Here is a 24,836-nt window from a genome sequence, read left to right on the forward strand (position 1 = left end):
TACTAGATAGCAGAAGGATACAAAAGAGGACTTCACGGTCAACTGAAAACCCTTTCAAAAACCATCCTGAAATTACTTTAAGACTCCTGTGTCAACTCATGACACAGGAGTGGCAATTTCAGCCCGCAAGAGCTTCCAGCTACAGAGAATTACAAAAACTGCAAACTGGACAAAAGGTACAAAACAAAAGGACAAAGTCCACTTAGCTGATCAGCAGACTAGTAGCAGGAACATGCAACCGAAGGCTCTGGTTACAATGATGACCGGCAAGGAAATGACTGGAGAGCAAGGCTAAATAGGAAACTCCCAAACACTGATGGAAGCAGGTGAACAGAAGCAGCAAAGTGCAAACAAGTCACCAGTACCACCAGCAACCACCAGGGGAGCCCAAAAAGCGGATACACAACAGTACCCTCCCCTTAAGGAGGGGGCACTGAACCCTCACAAGAACCGCCAGGGCGATCTGGATGAGCCCTATGAAAGGCACGAACCAAATCCGAGGCATGAACATCAGAGGCAGTTACCCAAGAATTATCTTCCTGACCATAGCCTTTCCATTTAACCAGATATTGAAGTCTCCGTCTGGAAATACGGGAGTCCAAGATCTTCTCTACGACGTACTCCAATTCACCCTCCACCAGCACAGGAGCAGGAGGTTCAGTAGAAGGAACCACCGGTACCTCATATCTCCGCAACAACGACCGATGGAACACATTATGGATAGCGAAAGATGCCGGGAGGTCCAAACGAAAGGAAACAGGGTTAAGAATCTCCAAAATCCTATAAGGACCGATGAACCGATGCTTAAATTTGGGAGAAGAAACCCTCATAGGGACAAAACGGGAAGACAACCACACCAAGTCCCCAACACGAAGGTGGGGACCAACACGACGACGACGGTTAGCAAACTGCTGAGTCCTCTCCTGGGACAATTCCAAATTATCCACCACTTGTCCCCAAATCCGATGCAACCGATCCACCACCGCATCCACTCCAGGACAATCCGAAGATTCAACCTGACCAGATGAAAACCGCGGATGAAACCCTGAATTGCAAAAGAAAGGAGAAACCAAAGTGGCAGAACTAGCCCAATCATCCTGATCCGCAGACACAAAACACCTCAAATAAGTCTCCAAAGTTTGATTAGTTCGCTCCGTCTGGCCATTGGTCTGAGGATGGAATGCAGACGAAAAGGACAAATCAATGCCCAACCTGGCACAGACTGCTCGCCAAAATCTAGACACGAACTGGGTACCCCTGTCAGAAACGATGTTTTCCGGAATACCATGCAAGCGAACCACATTTTGAAAAAACAGAGGGACCAACTCAGATGAGGAAGGCAACTTAGGCAATGGCACCAAATGAACCATTTTAGAAAAACGGTCACACACCACCCAGATGACAGACATCTTCTGAGAAACAGGGAGATCCGAGATAAAGTCCATAGAGATGTGCGTCCAAGGCCTCTTAGGAATAGGCAAGGGCAACAACAACCCACTAGCCCTAGAACAACAAGGCTTGGCCCGAGCACACACATCGCAAGACTGCACAAAAACACGCACATCTCGAGACAGGGACGGCCACCAGAAGGATCTAGCCACCAAATCTCTGGTGCCAAAAATTCCCGGATGACCTGCCAGAGTAGAAGAATGAACTTCCGAGATGACTCTAGTGGTCCAATCGTCAGGAACAAACAGTCTACCAGACGGACAACGATCAGGTCTCTCCGCCTGAAATTCTTGCAAAGCACGTCACAGATCTGGAGAGACAGCAGACAAAACCACCCCATCCTTAAGGACACCAGCAGATTCAGAATTCCCAGGAGAGTCAGGCTCAAAACTCCTAGAAAGAGCATCTGCCTTCACATTCCTAGAACCCGGTAAGTACGAGACCACAAAATTAAACCGGGAAAAGAACAACGACCAACGTGCCTGTCTAGGATTCAGGCGCCTGGCAGACTCCAAATAAATTAAATTCTTGTGATCAGTCAAAACTACCACCTGATGTCTGGCACCCTCAAGCCAATGACGCCACTCCTCAAATGCCCACTTCATGGCCAAAAGCTCCCAATTACCAACATCATAGTTTCGCTCGGCGGCCGAAAATTTTCGCGAAAAGAACGCACAAGGTCTCATCACTGAGCAGTCGGAACTTCTCTGCGACAAAACCGCCCCCGCTCCGATCTCGGAAGCATCGACCTCAACCTGAAAGGGAAGAGAAACATCAGGCTGGCGCAACACAGGGGCAGACAAAAAGCGGCGCTTAAGCTCTCGAAAGGCCTCCACAGCAGCAGGGGACCAATTGGCAACATCAGCACCCTTTTTAGTCAAATCCGTGAGAGGTTTAGCAACGCCAGAAAAACCAGCTATAAATCGACGATAAAAATTAGCAAAGCCCAAGAATTTCTGAAGACTCTTCAGAGAAGTAGGCTGCGTCCAGTCGTAAATAGCCCGAACCTTGACAGGGTCCATCTCAATAGAAGAAGGGGAAAAAATGTACCCCAAAAAGGAAATTTTTTGAACCCCAAAAACACACTTTGAACCCTTTACACACAAAGAATTCTCCCGCAAAACCTGAAAAACCCTCCTGACCTGCTGAACATGAGACTCCCAGTCATCAGAAAAAATCAAAATATCATCCAAGTACACAATCATAAATTTATCCAAATATTCACGGAAAATATCATGCATTAAGGACTGAAAGACAGAAGGTGCATTAGAAAGGCCGAAAGGCATTACCAAATACTCAAAATGGCCTTCAGGCGTATTAAATGCAGTTTTCCACTCATCCCCCTGCTTAATTCGCACCAAATTATACGCCCCACGAAGATCAATCTTAGAGAACCACTTAGCCCCCCTTATGCGAGCAAACAAATCAGTCAGCAAAGGCAACGGATACTGATATTTGACTGTAATTTTATTCAGGAGTCGATAATCAATACAAGGCCTCAGAGAGCCATCCTTTTTAGAGACAAAGAAAAAACCGGCTCCTAAAGGTGATGAAGAAGGACGAATATGTCCCTTTTCCAGGGACTCCTTAATATACTCGCGCATAGCAGCATGTTCAGGTACAGATAGGTTAAACAAACGACCCTTTGGAAATTTACTGCCAGGAATCAGATCTATGGCGCAATCACAATCCCTGTGAGGAGGGAGTGAACCAATTTTAGGCTCTTCAAAAATATCACGACAATCAGACAAAAATGCCGGAATCTCAGTTGGAATAGATGACGAAATGGACACCAAAGGAGTGTCCCCATGAGCCCCCCGACATCCCCAGCTTACCACAGACATAGCTTTCCAGTCAAGGACTGGGTTATGAGACTGTAACCATGGTAATCCAAGCACCAAAACATCATGTAAATTGTACAACACAAGGAAGCGAATCACCTCCTGATGGTCTGGAGTCATACGCATAGTCACTTGCGTCCAGAACTGTGGTTTATTACAAGCCAAAGGTGTAGAATCAATACCCTTCAGAGGTATAGGGACTTCCAGAGGCTCTAAATCAAACCCACAGCGCCTGGCAAAGGACCAGTCCATAAGACTCAGAGCGGCGCCAGAGTCCACATAGGCATCCACGGTAATAACTGATAATGAACAAATCAAGGTTACAGACAAAATAAATTTGGACTGTAAAGTGGCAATTGAAATAGACTTGTCAACCTTCCTAGTACGTTTAGAGCATGCCGATATAACATGAGCAGAATCACCACAATAGAAGCATAACCCATTTTTACGCCTATAATTCTGCCGCTCGCTTCTGGACATAATTCTGTCACATTGCATTTTCTCTGGCGTCTCTTCAGAAGATACCGCCAAATGGTGCACGGGTTTGCACTCCCGCAAACGCCGATCAATCTGAATTGCCATTGTCATGGACTCATTCAGACCTGTAGGCGCAGGGAACCCGATCATAACATCTTTAACGGCATCAGAAAGGCCCTCTCTGAAATTTGCCGCTAAGGCGCACTCATTCCACTGAGTAAGCACAGACCATTTACGAAATTTTTGGCAGTATATCTCAGCTTCATCTTGCCCTTGAGATAGGGCTATCAAAGCTTTTTCAGCTTGAATCTCCAAATTAGGTTCCTCATAAAGCAACCCTAAAGCCAGGAAAAACGCATCCACATTGAGCAACGCAGAATCCCCTGGTGCCAATGAAAATGCCCAATTTTGAGGGTCACCTCGCAGCAAAGAAATTACAATCTTAACCTGCTGGACAGGATCTCCTGAGGAGTGAGGTCTGAGAGAAAGGAATAATTTACAATTATATTTGAAATTCAGAAACCGAGATCTATCTCCGGAAAACACCTCTGGTGTAGGGATTTTAGGTTCAGAAATAGGAGTATGCATAACAAAATCTTGTAAATTTTGAACCTTCGTAGCAAGATTATTTAAACCTGCAGCCAAACTCTGAGGATCCATCTTTAAACAGGTGAGCTCAGAGCCATTCAAGGATTATAAGGAGAGAAAGGCAAAGGCAGTAATTAGAGCTGAAATACAACTGATCCAACTATGGAGCAAGCATAGGGGAAACGAAAAAAAAAATAATAATTTACAGACTTCTTTTTTCTCTCCTTTCTTCTGCCAATAAGTTTAACACTGGCCGGTCATACTGTCATGGTTCCTAATGGCAAGGGAACGTAAGAAACATATAAATAACGAACGAGCTCTCGGGTGATGGAAACTCGAGTTGACCGTGAGCTAAATCTACCACACAACTAACAGTAGCCAGGGAGCATACCTACGGCTTCCTAAATGCCACGCGCCAGCCGGAGGACTAACTACGCCTGGTAGAGGAAGAAACAGACCTGGCTTACCTCTAGGGAAATACCCCAAAAGATGATAGCAGCCCCCCACATGTAATAACGGTGAATTAAGAGGAAAAGACATACACAGTATGAAAGTAGATTTAGCAAAGGGAGGTCCACTTACTAGATAGCAGAAGGATACAAAAGAGGACTTCACGGTCAACTGAAAACCCTTTCAAAAACCATCCTGAAATTACTTTAAGACTCCTGTGTCAACTCATGACACAGGAGTGGCAATTTCAGCCCGCAAGAGCTTCCAGCTACAGAGAATTACAAAAACTGCAAACTGGACAAAAGGTACAAAACAAAAGGACAAAGTCCACTTAGCTGATTAGCAGACTAGTAGCAGGAACATGCAACCGAAGGCTCTGGTTACAATGATGACCGGCAAGGAAATGACTGGAGAGCAAGGCTAAATAGGAAACTCCCAAACACTGATGGAAGCAGGTGAACAGAAGCAGCAAAGTACAAACAAGTCACCAGTACCACCAGCAACCACCAGGGGAGCCCAAAAAGCGGATACACAACAGACTGCATTCTCCGTTTATTGATTGATGGTCTGACCAGATCGCCCAGTGCTAGTCATCCTGCTTTCAAAATTGAATGATAGCTCTACTTCAGCTATCTGCTCTGAAACTCTGCTCTGCCTGTAAACTGAAAATGTTCGAGTAATGTGGTATACACCCAGTTCATCTAATGAAAAACTTGCATCATTATTATCGGAAAGCATATCTTTGGAACAGAAGAGCACAGAGACTAAAAAGTAAGCCCCTCCACTCTTCTTACGATCGCCGTTCTCCTTCCATGCTTCATGTGGATGACACAGCCTACATCATCATATAGTATCACCCATCGTGTTCCTGTACAGACGCTGAGGGTAAAGCAAAGTACATTATCATGTATGTGCCTGGCGAAGCCACAGAGCGATGATGACCCATAGGTAAAGCTGCTGCATGCGCAGGAGCGAAATAGGACACACTGTGTGGAGGAGTTTTTGTAGCTATATTTTTTCCTCAAGGTTTTGGAAAAATCCTGGGGGAAAAAATGCATACCACTTCTTTGAAGGAAACCTCTCCAACCTAAGTACTGTTAAATCCAAAGGCTACAAACGGCTCTTAAGAAAAAAAATATTGCAAAACAACTTCAGAACTTGAAGTTCTGAAATACTGGGAAGTGAGCTGAAGAATACAGTTTATTTCTCAAAGATTAAAACTTGTAAACAACCTTTCTGCTAGTAGAGACCCTCAAGTAAATATAAAACATGGACTGACTAGGTCAATTAGTCTTAAGAGTTGCTGCTTGTTGCTGCTTTGGATACCATGCTCCCATCTGGCTCTGACTTTTGGCTTGTCTCTGACCTCGTACTTTCCTGTGACCTCTGGTACTTCATCTCCCTGTTTGTTGCTGACTTTGGCCTGTGTGACTACTCTGCAACCCCCTGGTGGCGGCCTGCACTTCTGCACCGAAGTGTTACACAGTAAGTGCGACCATTTTTCCCGTTACAGCGCCCCCTGGTGATGGCTGAGCGCAACTGCTCTGCAGTTGCATTACAGTGCAGATATGTATTATTATTTAATTTTTGAGCACCATTGCTTCCATGATAGTGATTGATTTCACTTGCTGCTTTCAGCACATCATTCTCTTTTCTCACGGCATTCCCACGCTGCATGATTTTGGCATCCTGCCGACTACGCCAAGTGTAAAAGTGGGCCAGGGCGGTAGTCGTGGCTGAGGTAAAAGTCTCTTGCACACCCTAACCTCCCCTCATATATATTCCGCAACTCTCGGTCAGTATACCTGCAGCTCCTTTTCCCTTGGGGCTTCCTATAAAGATCTGCATGTTTTCCTCAGCCGAAGCAGAATAATCAGAGTCACAGTCCTGTTGAATGCTTGAACAATGAACTTTACTTGAAACAGGCATATAACGGTTCTTTTCAGCATTTAAAGCAGGCTTTACAATGCACGGTTTCTTCTCTGTCCTTGTCTCCTCTCTTTCCTTGTCAGCATTTACAGGCTTTGCATTACACAGCTTGTCCTCTTTCTCTGTCTTTCCTTGATCTTTACTAAGCCCTCTTCCGGAATGGACCATGCTTACTGGTCCTCCAGCGTCCTCTGTGCCCTGTCTGACTTTAGTAGGGATTCCTCTAAAGCATTTTGCCCTGGTCCCGAGTACATCCATCCACTTAGCAAGCCGCCACATTCTGAGTGACCTGTCCATACTGCTTAGATCTTTTCTAGCACCTACAACCGCAGTCCCACTTATACTGCACTGTTAGTGACCCTTTCAATGCCTTCATTCTTTCTCTCATAGCCTTCCTGGCCCTGATGCTCCCTGATTGGATCTCGGGCTGCTGCAGAGCTGACTGCCCAGACAGGGCGCTCCCGCCAAACTGATTGAAATTTCCAGATGTTTCCCAGATTAACTGCCGTTAGCTCCTCCCACTTAACTACTTACAAGCTGAATAGCTCTGCACCCCCATCTAATGTCCAAACTAGGGTACTACACTTTCCCTACAACTATAACAGTAATTATACATAGCAGGGAAATGCACAACATGGACACTTACAAAGACATTACAAGTAATATATACAGACAGCTCCTTGTGTCCCTTACATTCCCCCTCCCTTTAACAATGGTCATCTCCAACATTTTACCCCAAAACTTTAATATGTACAAGTAATACTCCATGCAGGGAGAATGGCGCAAGAGTCCTTTTTTTTCTTAAGGGGTACCTGGCTCACAGTCCTCCAGGTTATAGATACAACAGTTTTTCAAAATATGACCAGGCCATCAGATTATCCATGATAAAAGAAAGTCTCTTTCCACGACAACGAATGTTCAACATCAGTCCCATTCCTGTTCACAGGACGTAAAAATATTTACAAAAATAAGGTCCACAGTCCTTGGGGGGAGAGAAGTTGTCCCCCTTCCTTAGAAAATAGCACAGTATTTTACGCAATGTGCGCTGCCTGTCCTTAAAACAGTCTGTTATTGCAGCAGCATGAAAGCCTGGATACAGTCCTCGGGCATAGTTCTGATTTCCATCAGAAGGGCACAAGAAGCGCAACAAAAACAAAAAAACAGTTCCTGTGTGACCCGATCCGGTCGGGCTACTCCCTTCCTTTGAGGGTGGTATGGGCTCTCTCGGCCCCACAGGGACGCAGAACAGTCCCTTTGAATTTTTTTTTCCAGGGACACAAAACAGTCTCTTATTATCGGATAAGCGCAGCAAGCACATTAGCAGGGATGTGGAACAGTCCCTTAGCAGTAGTCATTTAATGGCACCCATCTTATTGCCTGATCACATTCTCAATCCAGGTGGCCTGGCTAGGTGACAGAAAAGGGCCCTCTCTCAGCTGATAGGAACAGGAGGCACCCAGATACACCATAGAAGTGGAGGGAAACTGGGCCTCAGGGACCGGGGGTTGTGGCACGGACCTTACAGTACTTCTGAGGTAAGGGGCTAGTGTGCACTTACATTCCGATCACATTAGCCATGCTCGTCCTGGGATCACTGTATCCTTCTGCGGTGTCTCTACATCAGGATCCAGCTTATTCCCGGCTTCCCGTCCGGGTTCCTCAAGAACGGGTGTCACCTTCGGTCTCCGCTGGATTGAATACATTGTCATCGGTAGTGCAGGCCTCCTCTCCTGGTATCGCTGGACAGACTCGTCATTCGGCAATGTCGACATCGCTGGTGCAGGCCTCTTCTCCTGGTATGACTGGACAAGCTCATCACTCCTCCCTGGCTCGGGCAGCCAGCAGTTTGGTGCTTAGGGGAACTTCCGGAACAGGTAAGCTACAGCCTCCTCTACTCCCCCTCTCTTCTTTAGCCACACCCACCATGGGCGGGTCAGACACTGTCAGCAGTCAGATATAAATTACAGTAAGCAAGCCACAATGACAGACTGGTACTGAGGAGGAGATGGCCCTGCCCTCAAGGGCTTACATTTTGCATTCTGCTGGATAATGGGAAAGAAGGCAGTAGATTTAGGTGGTTACAGCAGCTTCAGCATTGGTGAGGTTACACTGGGGTTATTGCAGGTTGCAAGCTTTCTTGAAGAGATGCGTTTTCAAGTTTCTGTCTGAAAGTTCTGAAACTGGCGGATAATCGGACATGTTGAGGCACAGAATTCCAGGGTATGGAGGATGTTCAGAAGAAGTTTTAGAAGTGATTGGGTGAGAAACGTATAATTGTGGAGTAGAGAAGGTCTTGAGAGGATCGGAGATTACGTGTTAGAAGGTAACGGGAGATTAGTTCAGAGATATAAGAGGGAGACTGATTATGGATGGCTTTGTAGTTCAATGTTAATAATTTGAACTGGATACATTGGGGAAGTGCACAAGTGGTGAGGTATGATTTGGAGAGGACATAAGTGAGTTCTCCTTCAGTGATGGCAGGAAGGCATTTTATGGGGGGGCAATGGTCTTTCATACATAGGGTTTGTGGTTGATGGGCAATAAGGACTTGGTTGACCTTATTTTTGAAATGTGCAACAAACTTCTGCAGAGATGAGGGAAGTCAAAGGGGGCAGTGGAAGGCAAAGAAGGGAGTTAAAATTGTTAAATAACTGCTTGGGGTTGTGGGATAAAAAAGATACAAGGGTTGTGAAATAAACCTGTTTAGCAGAGGTGAATGCCAGTATGAATGTGAAAGTTGTTTTTAGGCTGGATGTGGGAGGTAAAAAGGTTGTGAGTGGCGTGGAGTTTGATGCAGATGAAACAGACATTCCAAGGCAGTGCAGAGAAAGTGTATGGTGAAGTTGGGGGTTGTGGAGGTCCAGAATTGCCAGCAGTGAGGAGAAGTACAGTAAGGGAGAGGAGGTTGGAGAAGGAAAGTGGCTGGATCCTTTTGTTTTTTAATAGAAGAGATCTAAGGTTAAGGCTCAGGTCTGCAGTTAAGGTCAGGTGGGGGAGTAGGACGGAAGGTAAGAAAATGATTTGTTTTGAGAGTGATGGAGTTTGATGATGGCAAATTAGAGTAAGGATTAGTGTATTTGCATAAGTTAGCATGAAAAGTACCGTATATACAACCTGAGTGTAAGCCGAGACCCCTAATTTTGCCACAAAAAACTGGGAAAACTTAATGACTTGAGTATAAGCCGAGGGTGAAAAATGCAGCAGCGATCGGCAAATGTCAAAAATAAAAATAGATACCAATAAAAGTAAAATTAATTGAGATATCAGTAGGTTGTGTGTTTTTGAATATCCATATTGAATCAGGAGCCCCATATAATTCTCCATACAGTTCATGATGGGCCCCAAAGGTTGCTCCATATTAAAATTTGCCCCATATAATGCTGCACAAATGCTGATAATGGCCCCATAAGATGCTCCATACAAACATTTGCCCCATATAATGCTCCACAAATGTTAACTATGGCCCCATAAGATGCTCCATAGATATATTTGCCCCACATAATGCTGCACAAATAGTGATTGTGGCCCGATAAGATGCTCCATAGACACATTTGCCCTGTATAATGCTCCACAAATGCTGATTATGGCCCCAAAAGATGCCCCATAGAGACATTTGCCCCATATGCTGTTGCTGCAATAAAAAAAATCACTCACCTCTCGTCGCTCAGGCCCCCGCACTTGCTATAGTCACCTTTTCCCGTTCCACCATTGGGCTCTGCTGTGTCTTCCGCGTCCTCTGCATTGAAGTTCAGGCAGAGGGCGGCGCGCACACTAATCGTATCATCGCGCCCTCTGACCTGAGCGTCACTGCAGAGGATGCGGAAGATGGAGCCCAGCGGTGGAGCGTGGGACAGGTGAATATCGTGCAATGCCTCATTATACTCACCTGCTCCTGGCACGGTCCCTGCACATCCCTGGTTCTCCGGGCGCCGGCAGCTTCTTCCTATGTTGAGCGGTCACAGGGTACCGCTCATTACAGTAATGAATATGCGGCTCCAGCCCTATGGGAGTGGAGTCAGGTTTATATTCATTACTGTAATGAGTGGTACCATGTGACCGCTCAACGCTGGAAGAATCTGCCGGCGCCCGGAGAACCAGGGATGTGCAGGGACCATGCCAGGAGCAGGTGAGTATGATTAGACAGCTGCCGCTCTTCCTCCCCTGCTGACCCCTGGGAATGACTCGATTATAAGCCGAGAGGGGCAACTTCAGCCTAAAAAAATGGGCTGAAATTCTCGGCTTATACTCGAGTATATACGGTAAGTGTGTAAGATACAAAGGAAAGTACAGTTAATAAACTGTTGTATCTCTTACCTTCTGGTGACTTCTTTACTTCTGGGACATTTCTGGTATATTTCTGTTTTACACTTAAAAGCTGCACTTGACAATGCCGCACACAGATTCCAAGGTCAGGGACCTTTGTTGTCTAAATTTATACACTTCCTTGGCTGGCATTGATTTAAGAGTTGGTATGAAGAAGGTATCCAACATGAAAGCAATGAAAGATTTTCTCCATAATATGGTGTTAGGGCTAGCGGAAGTCACCAAGTATAGGAAGGAAACAACAAGGTGTGTTCGCAGCCCGGGGTCCACCATGCAGAGATATCTGCTGTAAAGTAATTGTCGGCACTATATGGTGGTATAAGCGAACTGTGTTAACTTCACAGAATTGCAAAGATATGAAAATGCTGTGCCCTGTTAACCTCACAGAGGATCACAGCTACCTAACTGAGCAAAGCAAAGAGTGGTCATGCAGACAGCATAGCACACAATTCCTCACCGGAGGTGCCGGTATCCTAGGGGCTTATTTCAGCCAACGATGACCACATGCAGACATGACCACCAAGTAGCAAAGCTCATAACATAGGTTGATAATAGCGCATGGCCATGCGGCTATGCGAACCTTATATAGCTGCAGCAGACAAGGACCTTCCTAATGGTCCAATTGGAGCTGCTACAGGACCTGAGCGTGTGACCACCGACCTCCAATGAGAGATCCTCCCGTGGGCATGCTCAGTGTGTGCAAAGCAGGACTTAGTCCCAGAAAAGCCTGCTCGCTGCTGACCAGTGCTGGCTACTAAAGCAGAGCCTGGAAAGGCAGCAGTAACCTTTTCCACAGTATCAGGCTGAACGAGACGCTGGGACCGACGTCTCCGCTGAGCAGGCTCCACTGCGGTTGATGCAGAATGGGAGACTGCAGCAGACATGGCTCGAGATGCCCCCTGTGCAGCAGCAGGAACTCGACCCCTAACGTTACCCCCCCTCCTAGGGCCCCCCTCCTTGAGCCTCGCTATGCTCAAAGGCTGTAATGAGCAGCAGAGCCCGAATGTGCATGACAGGCTCCCAGGTTCTGTCCTCTGGGCCGTGACCTTTCCAGTCCACCAGATAATATTTCTTGCCATGTACCACCTTGCACCCCACGATAGAGTTCACCTCAAACTCATCTGTGCATGAACACGATGTCCCGGCAGATGACTCGGAAAACCGGGACAAACAGATGGGCTTTAAGAGAGAAACATGAAAGGTGTCGGTGATACCAAGGCGCAGAGGAATAGCCAAACGGTAGACCACAGGGTTGACCTGTTCCAGAACCTTGAAAGGGGCTTATGTAGTGAGGTGAAAACTTAGTGGACTCAACTCGCAGCCTGATGTTACAGGCGGAGAGCTGTTGTGATTTTGCTTTTTGCTCCCTCTAGTGGTCATTAGTGATTTGACTCTGGAGCGTCTGTCTTTTCTTATATCCTCACCTGGGCCGTTAGTTCAGGGGCGTTGCTATATAAGCTCCCTGGACCTTCAGTTCAATGCCTGGCATCGTTGAAATCAGATAGGAAACTGTGCGGTCAGTAGAAAACCCTATACAAAATATCCACGCTGAGAATACAAGAACCCCCACACCAACTAACGGTGTGAGGGGAGAAACTTAGCCCTCTAGAGCTACCAGCAAGCAAGGAAATCAACCAGCAGATAACGAGACAGCTGATCCCAGCCACAGACCTGCAGAATGACAAAAAGAGCCACCAGAGGGAGCCCAAAGATAGCACTCACACAGTACCACTTGTGACCACAAGAGGGAGCCCAAAAACAGAGTTCACAACAGAGAGCCACACTAAGTCGCCAAGAGCAAAGGTCAGAGCGGGATGCCGGTGTGCATGAGCAGAAACCCTCATTCTCTCCTTGGATGCCCGGATAGCATCCTATGTGCTGTCCCAAATGTCACGTGCCTCCACCGCCCAGTCTGCCATCCTAGAATTAATGGATGACATGGGCATGGGCACAGGGATAGGCGGATGCTGGCTGTAATTAAGGAGAAATGGAGTCTGTCCGGTAGAGTCAGCTACGGTGTTGTTCAAGGCAAATTCTGCCCAAGGTAGCAAAGATGCCCAGTCATCCTGTCTGGCGGAGACAAAATGTTGCAAGTATGTGACCAGAGTCTGGTTGGCCATCTCTACCAACCCATTCATCTCAGGATGATAAGCAGAAGAGAGATTCAGGTCAATGCTGAGTAACCTACAGAGCTCTCTCCAGAACCGAGATGCAAGCTGAGGACCCCTGTCACTGACAATTTTGTCAGGCATGCCATGTAGACAGAAACCATGTTTGACGAACAACGCCGCTAAAGCCCGTGCAGAAGGTAACCATGGAGGCAGAACCAAGTGCACCATCTTAGAAAAATGGTCGGTGACTACCCAGATAACTGTACAGCTACAAGACTTGGGTAAGCCTACCAGGAAGTCCATCCCGACCATCTCCCAGGGCCTGTCTGCCACCGGCAGAGCTGTAGACCAGCAGGCCGTTGCCGAGGAGACCGATCCTTGGCGCAGGAGACACACGCCCGAATATAGTCCTCGACGTCACGGGCCATATGCGGCCACCAGTACATCCTTGCCAAGAGCTCAGATGTCCTCTTGGTCCAAAAATGTCCACCCACCCTGGATGAGTGAGCCCAAGAGAGAACCTCCGGTCGCAAATTAGATGGAACGAAAGTCTTGCCTGAGGCACAGACTCTACCGAAACCGGAGCCACAGTTCTCAAACTCTCTGAAGGGACAATAAGCCGAGGCTCCTCCTCCTCCTCTGATGACACTACAGAGTGAAAGAGAGCATTGGCACAAATGTTCTTCTCCCTGGAAAGAAAATGGAGGGTGAAATGGAACCAGGAGAAGAACAGGGACCATCTAGGAATTTAGCCGCTGGGCCGTCTGTAAATACACCAAGTTTTTGTAGTCTGTGAACACTTGGAAGGGAAAGCGAGCTCCCTCCAGGAGGTGTCTCCACTCCGAGAAAGCCAACTTCATGGCTAGCAACTCCCTGTCCCCGATGGAATAATTGCTCTCCACTGGTGTGAAAGTCTTGGAGAAGAGGAAGCAAGGATGCTTCCGACCCTGAGCATCCTTTTGGAAGAGAGATTATAAATCCCACCCTTGCCCGCTCTGTAGGAAAACGTGCAGCCAGAAGCTCTAGGTGTATACCGCACTGGCTCACGAAACTCCTACAGGTTTTACTGTCACCAGAGAATTTCTCTGGCAGCAGGAGATGGGATAAAGTCGGAACAGAGGTGGCAGTGGACAAAGTTGCTGCAGCCGTGCTAGCAGCCTGCACAGCTATTGCGGTTACATGCACAGCTGAGGTTGCACGCTCGAGAGTCGCCAACCTGCCCTCCAGCTGCTGGATGTACCCCTGCAATCGCTATTTGTCCGCCATTACTTAGCCAGACCCTGGTGCTAGTATACTGTTACTGTTAGGGCTAGCAGAATTCATCGAGTATAGGAAGGAAACAACAAGGTGCGTTCGCAGCCCAGGGTCCAAAGTGCAGAGAAATTTGCTGCAAAGTAATTGGCGGCACTATATGGTGGTATAAGCGAACTCTGTTAACTTCAAGGAATCGCAAAGATATGAAAACGCTGTGCCCTGTTAACCTCACAGAGGATCACAGCTACCTAACTGAGCAAAGCAAAGAGTGGTCATGCAGACAGCATAGCACACAAACAACTCCTCACTGGAGGTGCCGGTATTCTAGGGGCTTATTTCAGCTGGGCCCTGAATCCAAGCTTACAAAACTCCTCACCGGAGGTGCCGGTATTCTAGGGGCTTATTTTAGCCAACCCTAACCACATGCAGACATAACCACCAAGTAGCAAAGCTCATAACATAGGTTAATTCTAGCATATGGCCATGCAGCCATGCGAACCTTATGTAGCTGCAGCAGACAAGGACCTTCCTAGTGGTCCAATTGGAGCTGCTACAGATACTGAGCGTGTGACCCCCCGACCTCCAATGAGAGGTCCTCCCGTGGGCATGCTCAGTGTGTGCAAAGCAGGACTTAGTCCCAGAAAATCCTGCTCGCCGCTGACCAGTGCTGGCTACAATAGCAGAGCCTGGAAAGGCAGCAGCAACCCTTTGCACAGTTTCAGGCTGAGTGAGATGCTGGGACCGACGTTTCCGCTGAGCAGGCTCCACTGCGGCTGATGCCGAATGGGAGACCGCAGCAGACATGCCTTGAGATTCCCTCTGTGCAGCAGCGAGATCTTGACCCCTAACATATGGTACCATGCAAAGCATAATCCAATGGCAAAAAAGAGGGGGGGATATTTTCAGTACGATTACTGCCATTTTATATACTGAAGATGTCTTAAACTGGTAGTGCAAATTTGCTAAGATGCCTTTTTATAAATTTAGCACATATTTGAGCTGTCTGTGCACAGAAAATTCTATGTCAGCATTGAGCTGACATAGGTTTTAGGTACAGTGCCCACCAATTTTTAATGTATAGTAAATTTGTTGTGTAGCTAAGCACTACCCACTTTAAGGAAAAGTAGCAAAGCAGCCACATAAGACTGCAAAATATTGCTCAAAATTACATTTATTCGCAAAAATATGGACAATATGTGCTTCCTCTACGCTGCTGAAGGAGATCCATAGGAAAATTCCAGGAGACACGAAGAAACCCGATGCAGTTTTATCAACTCGTTTCAAAGTCATCTGACTTCTTATCACCACAGTTAGATAACTGAGGTTACGGTATATCTTGATGAAGAAGTCAGATGACTTTGAAACGCGCTGATAATAAAAACTCATCAAGGTTTTTGTGTGTCTTTTGACATTTTCCTTTTGCTCTCCTTCAGCAGTGCAGAGGAACTACTTATTATTATCCATCTTTTGGCCCTTTATGGTTCCTTTACTTGCAGATCTGCAGCAGCTGATTTATCTGTGGTTATTTCTTGTTGTGTGATACTCAACTGTACCAGCTGAGCATTTTCTCTGATTTTACACCTCCTATTTTACATGATAAGACCCTATTGGGCTTTTCTGTCCTCCTGGTATCTCCTGCAAAATTCCACTTATGACAAATTTTGCAGCTGTCTGAAGCCTAAAACTGTAGTACAGAGCCAAAGGGACTACATAGCTTCTGTGTTCACGACTTTTCCCCATATACTGTATGAGGCCTAGTAACTAGATAGCTGATAACTGTATAATGCAATGTTGGTAACTTGATGTAAAATAATGTACTGAAGTATATCATTCATTTATTGCTGTAATAGCTTGCAGAATTGAAGGCAATAATTTGTAAGGCTGCCATTAATTTATCAGTGTTACAATTACTATATTTACAGAGAATGAATTTGCTGATAACCATCAAACTATGTGACTATGCATTTCACTTCACACTCCGGTGATGGTGGGTAAAGGTAAGGTCACGAGTCCACCAGGTGCCTGCATGGTACCATGATCATAAGCAATTAAAGTCCAAGTACAAATTTTCGACCAAAGGTTAGTTATTTCATAGCCAATTACCCAAACAGCTTCACCCCACTTTGAACTGCTTGTGAAGTGAGGACAGCAATGCATCTGCTCTCTCAATGGATTCCCTGTAGCTTTCCTTCAACTCTATTCATCTGCTTTCTAAAGTACTTACAGCATCCACCTGCCTTTCACCATTTAACTCTTTCATTCATGGAGATGAAAGTCAGACATTTGCATCAAACGTTGTTCCAATGTATTCTATTATGAACTCTATTTTGTCATCTATATTATGCCCACTGGGTTCCATTTATTGGTTGGGAAGTGTGACATTTAAAATTGCCACATTGACAATGTAAAGTGTTTACATGTTTATAAAGCATTGTGCTGATAAGGATACAACCCTTGTACCACTGGTCAAAGACAATAATGATTATTTAATGTAAATAACAAACTAATTTATGCATGTTGTGTTTTGGATATTTTAGCTATCAAACATTTTTACATTTTATAATAAAATAGTAATTTTTATCTAATTATGTCAAGTACATTCATTATTTTTTAATTTATTATTTCAATTATTTCAATAACAGAAATTTTAGAATATTTTTCAATTTTTTTTCTTTATTAAACTAAAAATGAAGTCCAGAGATCAGTTCATCTATTACATCAGTGGAAATCATTCTCAAGAAATCTAATTGGAGAAAATTAGTAAAAATAAAAAATAGAAATTCAGGGACATAAGCAAACAAATTTCAAACATGTCATGGATGTAAATAAATGTAAGGCCGTTTTGGCCTTTTGTGGACAGTTTCATAAATGTAGAAAATGGTGAACATGTCTTTACAATTTTGAGACAAATTAAACCACGTCTTTAACTACAGTAAAATAAAATCACCCACAAAAAGTACAAATTATGCTTGCCACTTGCTTTTTAACATGATTCATATGTATGTGCTTCTTTTTTTTAAATAAATGTGACTTCATATAAGACAATTGTAGCATCCATATAAATATATCATTCTCAGAACTCTACAATATAGAGGCCAATTTGATTTTTGGCATTACACACATGACCATATTAGAGCACGGTGTGGAAGGCTAAAAGAAAGAAAAGAGAGCCTGTCATGAGAATCCAGTTCCATTTCTGTGCTGGGTGTTTGACTCCCATACATAGCTGTAAAGGTGTTTTCACATTGTACCTAGGGTCACGTTCGCTAGGTCCCTTCGGTGCATACGTCCAAACCCCAAGCCAAACAGGATTCGGCCATTAACGCTAATGGGCCATAGACTGTAATGGTAACGACAGAGTAAACGTGTGTTTACTGACATGCATCATTTTCGGGAGTGTATGCCTACAGAAAGGGAACACTCAGACACAGCTTACTACACTCTGTGACCTAATGTAGGCTAATGTAAAAGCACCCTAATACAGCCAGGTGAAAAAAGCCTATTCATTGTATTGTCTTTATTTTTTACAACTTGCTTACATAAATCCTTACAGGTGCATATTTATTCAGCAGATTATTTTGTTACTTTGGTTAAAACTGTGTAAGAAGTATACATGTTCAAGCTCTTCTGTAACAATAGGAAAAGTAGTGATGATCCAGCACCACCGAAAAAATAGGAACCTTTAATTTGTGTTACTAAGGACTTTTTTTTCCTATAAATATGTTTATTTAATTAATGAATACTTTTTAAATAAAGTCCTATGTTTTCTACGGTGCTGGATCATCACTATTTTTTCTATTGGACTTATCTCACTCAAGGATACCAGCCTGGAGATTTTTTTTTTGTTCCCGAGCATCGTTCCATGATTGTTTGCATTTCCTAATATAGTGGTGAACCGATACATATTTCTTCTTTTTTTTTTTTTTGCTCTTCCTGTAACACTAGTAATAAAAAATGACGTTGAAATATTTTTAACATGTATTTATTTTTAAATGCTAAGAATTATACAGAATTATATATATACATATATATATATATATATATACTGCTCAAAAAAATAAAGGGAACGCTTAAACAACAGAATGTAACTCCAAGTAAATCAAACTTCTGTGAAATCAAACTGTCCAACTTAGGAAGCAACACTGTTTGACAATTAATTTCATATGCTGTTGTGCAAATGGAATAGACAACAGATGGAAATTATTGACAATTATCAAGACACACTCAATAAAGGAGTGGTTCTGCAGGTGGGAACCACAGACCACATCTCAGTACAAATGCTTTCTGGCTGATGTTTTGGTCACTTTTGAATGTTGGTTGTGCTTTCACACTCGTGGTAGCATGAGACGAACTCTACAACCCACACAAGTGGCTCAGGTAGTGCAGCTCATCCAGGATGGCACATCAATGCGAGCTGTGGCTGGAAGGTTTGCTGTGTCTGAGGCTGGAGGGGCTACCAGGAGACAGGCCAGTATACCTGGAGACATGGAGGGGGCCGGAGGAGGGCAACAACCCAGCAGTAGGACCGCTACCTCAGCCTTTGTGCGAGCAGGAACAGGAGTAGCACTGCCAGAGCCCGGCAAAATGACCTCCAGCAGGCCAGAAATGTGCATGTGTCTGCACAAATTTTAGAAACCGACTCCATGAGGATGGTCTGAGTGCCTGACGTCCACAGTTGGGGGTTGCGCTCACAGCCCAACACCGTGCAGGACGCTTGGCATTTGCCACAGAACACCAGGATAGGCAAATCCGCCACTGGTGCTCTGTGCTCTTCACAGGTGAAAGCAGGATCACACTGTGCACATGTGACAGACGTGACAGAGTCTGGAGATGCCGTGGAGAGTGATCTGCTGCCTGCAACATCATTTAGCATGACCGCTTTGGCAGTGGGTCAGTAATGGCATTTCTTTGGAGGGCCGCACAGCCCTCCATATGCTCGCCAGAGGTAGCCTGACTGCCATTAGGTAGTGAGATGAGATCCACAGACCCCTTGTGAGACCATATGCTGGTGGGGTTGGCCCTGGGTTCCTCCTAATGCAGGAGAATGCCAGACCTCATGTGGCTGGAGTGTGTCAGCAGTTCCTGCAAGATGAAGGCATTGAAGCTATGGACTGGCCTGCCCATTCCCCAAACCTGAATCCGATTGAACACATCTGGGACATCATGTCTTGCACCATCCACCAACGTCACGTTGCACTACAGACTGTCCAGGAGTTGGCGGATGCTTTATTCAAGGTCTGGGAGCAGATCCCTCAGGAGACCATCCGCCGCCTCATCAGGAGCATGCCCAGGCATTGTAGGGATGTCATACAGGCATGTGGAGGCCACACACACTACTGAGCATCATTTCCTTGTCTTGAGGCATTTCCACTGAAGTTGGATCAGCCTGTAACTTCATTTTCCACTTTATTTTGAGCATCATTCCAACCCCAGACCTCCGTGGGATATTAGTTGTGATTTACGGTGATCATTTTTAGGTTTTATTGTTCTCAACACGTTCTACTATGTAATGAATAAAGATTTTCAACCGGAATATTTCATTCAGTGATATCTAGGATGTGGGATTTTTTTTTGAGCAGTGTATATATATATATATTTGTGATAAATAATAAGTTGCAGGTATTATGTGAACAACAAACAATTAAACCACCATATAATTATTTTTAAAGAAGGAAATTAATACTAGGACAGTGTACATATGAGAATGGGGGCTAGAATAAAAACAAAGTCAATATATACGAGATAGATAAGTGGCAGACTGATACAGAGGAAGAGAAGACTTTGACCTTGAAGGCTTACTTGCTACAAGTAAAGGGAAAAGGATAGGCAAGGGTAAAAGAGTCATGTACGTATTAACTTTATTTGCATACCTAACAATTTCCTACCTATTGCAGAAGGTACAGACTTTAAACCCACAAAAATCTCAGAATTAGGCTAATATGGAGTGTTATTAGATGTAATTCTAGTAACTATAGGTTTTTAGGATTTTTTTTATCTTTTTCCCCTTCATTTCTTTAGGTGTAAAATGTGCTTTATGATTATCATTTTTTTGTATTTATTGACCAATATGGAAAGAAATGATGATTTTATGTGCAATTTTTACAATTGCAGAAGTGTACTTGTACGTTTATTTAATTTTACCTAATTACACCTTTACTCCTAATCTATATGAAAATAATTGCATTCATTTATTTATAAATACTATTTATTACCTGCACCTTCAAGTATGAGGTATGGCTAAATAGTGACAATGCAATGCTAATGAGTTTCTGTAGTCTTTATCTATCAGGTAACTCTGTGCCAAATGTTCAAACACCGAAATACAATCTCATGGACACTAGATATATGACAGGTGTTTTTGTTATAAATTGTTTTCTATGCATTATCAATGAGGGCTCATATTAAATTAAGATGGCCATTAGCATTTATCTCACAGTCAGCAGTTTCCATGTTTTAATGTCAACTTATAGTAAATTAGAAAAATAAGAGAAATCCGAAAAATCCGAATTTTTTTCATGCGACGTTGCAAGGATGTAAGGTTGTTTTCAAAGTTAACTATAATTTACAGCAAATATTTATGCAGAAAATATTCAGACTCATGACACTCAAATTGTAATTGTGTTTGTTTTTGAAAAATTTTGACAAATATGTACACTGTGCAAATAATGTCAGCTCAGATGCATTTTTTCTAAATCTACAACAATAGAATATATATAACTATACCAACATTATTCCCCTTTGAGGATGTAATTCATAGCCAAAATATTTCATAAAATGTAGTTAAATTGAGAGTTTAGATTTTTTAAATTATGAATTGCTTATAAAGGTAATGTATGTATCCTGTGTATGCTAGATATGAATGAACATTATCACAATTTTTGTGTTGTCATATATTTTCTACAAACTGCTTAACTTTTTAAACTTACGTCGCCTTCTCCACAACAAACTTAAATAAGCAATGACCAAATTAATTTCCATCGGACGTCCTTTTAATTGTACACATAAAGATAATTTCTAGCTCTTGAGGACAGATGTCCGTACCAAAGACACAACTATCACAATAAAGGCTAATTGGAACCCTGGTAGGCAGTACCGGTACTGGAGCCAAGGATTTATTATGCATATGACATAAAGTATGCTCTTAACCCTAGAGGTGGTCATCCTTATGCAGCCTAATGTGCAGCAGCAGGATAATATATTACCATCCTGTCAACAAATGTCAAGTGACCACTTACTGGAACTAGGCTAATAAAGTGACTTTTTTTGTACTAATTGATTTGCGGCCTTGAATTCTATTTCTTCTTTGTTAACACATTTTACTTCATTTTTGCTAAATACCTTTATCTCATATTTTAAAAACACTGTTTCATTTACTTTTTCTTATAGTTTTAAATATAGTGCAAAACGTCCAGGAATTAAAATAAAAATTAATAATATATGTTTTTAAATTTTTGAGGGTTACATAATTACTTTTTACAAATATTATGTAACAGCTACATAAAAATAAAGATACTATTTTGGCAAGGAAGCAAATGTTCAGGATAGCTATCCTGCAGCCTTTTGTTTTAACTATGAAATATACACTGTATATATATATATATATATATATATATATATATATATATATATATATATATATATATATATCTTTATACAGTATTTATACAGCATGCATACATGTTTTTAGATTTATGATGTTTGAATTTTAATTATTTGTTGACATTTTTATTTTATTTCTGTCTTAATCTCATTTTGATTTTCCTTATTCCTCTCTATTTCGCTTTTAGGACATCAGATTTTCCTGGTTTGATGAACACTGTAGTGTTACCACAAGATGGCAGTCTACGATGAGGATTTTCATTTTGTAAGCTAAAATATCAGCTGGGAATTCTTCCATTCTCAAATGACAGCTACCCCAGGTAGCTAGGGTGACATTTGCTTCCCATTATGATACACACTAATTAATCATTAGTGATCCCTGAAGTATATAGCTAAAAATCCTCTGTGATGGGTTATCTCAGTGGGCATTCTCAATATTGATACTGTTATGCACATATGTTCAAGATATGGATATTTCCAATGCTGCAATGTAAAAGTGTCAGAATTAAATCTATAAATGAATAAAGTTTAATTTGCTCTCCTTCTGTAATTCAAAGCTCCAAAGATAGAGCCGCCTTTCTCTAACTGATGGTCGTCTACCAATGCAATGCTAGCAAAGTCCATTAAACTTCATGGGGCTCCCAAATTATGTGGGAACTTGAGTGAGTTTGGTGAATCTCAGTTCTCCTTCATTAACTGTTTATAATCCCACAACAGGGAATGTCACAGTGGATGCATCTAGATGTCTGTGGGCTGCTGGGTTACCCTCTCATGTTGCAGCCATCTGCTCCTAGCGGATGTCTAAATGAACATAGACACCACAGGGATAGAGGATTATTCAGTCATGTAAAAGACTCACGGAGATTTCATTTTATAGACCTGTTCTTTAATGTTTGGAGGTAGCTGGTAAATGTCTCACACAGGCATTTAAATGTGTTTCGAAAAATTTTCAATCAAAATTGAAAATGGAGAAAATCCATAAGATTCTGCCAAAATTGCCTATTGCTCTCAGTAAAAGAAAAAGATCAGAGAATGACTAAAGATAAAGATATTTCTAAATATGACATGTGTAACCAAAGTAGTCATGAATTTATCCTTTAAATGGTTCTTTTGTGTTTTGTGACTGATTAGGTTTATCTACAGCCCTATGGAAAACCGAGGATCACAATGAGTTGAGCCAAAAGACGAAATCAGCCAACTTGGCCCCGCTACATCTATTTGTGTCATTTGTGTTCATTTTAATCAATGTATGCCACAAGAACCTAACATAAGCTTCATACATATGGAATAGGACATATTGATCATTGTGCAATGCTTAGTGGTCACCATTTTTTGGTGTCTTATTTGATCTACATAATCTACAGAAAAACACTTTGTTATTCTTTCAATGGTCACATAAATAACAAAGATAACACTTAAGAAAATCTAAGAAATATTTTAATCAAGAGAAAAAAAAAGAAAGATTATGTATATTATTTGAATCCTAAGGGCTAAAGTGGATTAATTTACGGGGCAGATACTTTCTTTTACAAAGTCCAGATTGTCAATATGGTATATTACAGAACATTTCTGTAAAATGATCCATCTGCCCTTTATTTGGCACACACCTAGAAATGTTTCATTGGATCTCCTCTTTCTGGTGATATTGGGACATTTGCAAGGTTCTGCTTCAGTACATTGGAAGATCAAAAGAAGAGCTACCACTGAGAGGACTGCTGGCTGCAGTAAGAGAACCAATCTCCATAAAGAAGTGAGATTAGATGAAGGTTTGAAAGCGTTCCACAAGGTCAAGGGGGGAAGTGCCTCTGATTTGGAATTTTATTCATTACTTTCTGCCTTTTGATCAGCTTCTTTGGTACTATGGCGGCACAAGCTGGACCATAGAGGGTTAACGTTTTTGATTACTCCATTAGAACGCGACTATAGGCTTCTAAACAGGCAGATGTCTTGGGAATGTTAAATCTTATCTTTGTAAATAAGAATACCATACTCCTTGATTCTACTCCTATTTTTTATTTATGACGAGTCCCTTCTTTCTCCCATTAAGGCCATATTATCTATCTATCTATCTATCTATCTATTTTTTATCTATCTATTTTCCTCTATCTAACCTCCCCAATAAACACAATTGTTACCACTGCTCGTTGAAGATGGTTGAACCTATATAACAGATTTAAGATTCACCGAAGATTCCCATATGGGAGAAGCAATGGATTAATTTTTTAAAAATTCACTCATCTTTAATCCACGTTTATATAGGATCATATATATTTCAATGAACAGGTTCAAAGATAGATCTTGGCACTTAAGAGACAGAGGGCACTATACATTGTCTATTCTATAATTGCAAATGTTTACTATATTTCTACGTAAGAGTGCAAAATACGGTGGATAGTGGATAGTGGATAGTGGATAAAAATTTGGGACATACCAAATTAAAAAAGGGATCTTTCTGATGCTGTTTTTTTCCACCTTGGGCAGATATTTTTAATAAAACCCCCATAGTGAAACTAATCCTGAAACAGAAGAAGAAAGAAAACTCCAAGCAGATAAATATTGATTATTTAGAATATTCAGTGGCAATGAGTACCACACCAACATCATAACCAGCACTCACCATTCTTCGGTGTATCACCTACAATATATGCAAGACAGGTCTGCCAACATCTGTAAATTTATGGACAGTCAGTAGAGAGGAGAATTGTTACTCATTTCCATGAATAAAATAGACGTGTCTGTGAATTTTGCAGTTAGTAATACTTAAGCAGATCATCATTGTGATTGTAAATATAAACATTTTAAAGCTCAAAGTAAA

General features: G+C 42.8%; 1 long non-coding RNA gene across 1 annotated transcript in view; it reads left to right on the top strand.

Moving 5' to 3' along the window:
• The window catches only part of LOC143809381 (uncharacterized), a 238,444-nt gene extending 216,108 nt beyond the window's left edge, over positions 1-22,336 (top strand). The window contains exon 3 of the long non-coding RNA XR_013222252.1: positions 22,210-22,336. This is a non-coding gene — a long non-coding RNA (uncharacterized LOC143809381). The remainder of the gene's footprint in view (positions 1-22,209) is intronic.
• The last annotated feature ends 2,500 nt before the right edge of the window (positions 22,337-24,836 follow it).

The sequence above is a fragment of the Ranitomeya variabilis genome, chromosome 2, assembly GCF_051348905.1.
Source record: "Ranitomeya variabilis isolate aRanVar5 chromosome 2, aRanVar5.hap1, whole genome shotgun sequence".
Classification (NCBI taxonomy): Eukaryota; Metazoa; Chordata; class Amphibia; order Anura; family Dendrobatidae; genus Ranitomeya; species Ranitomeya variabilis.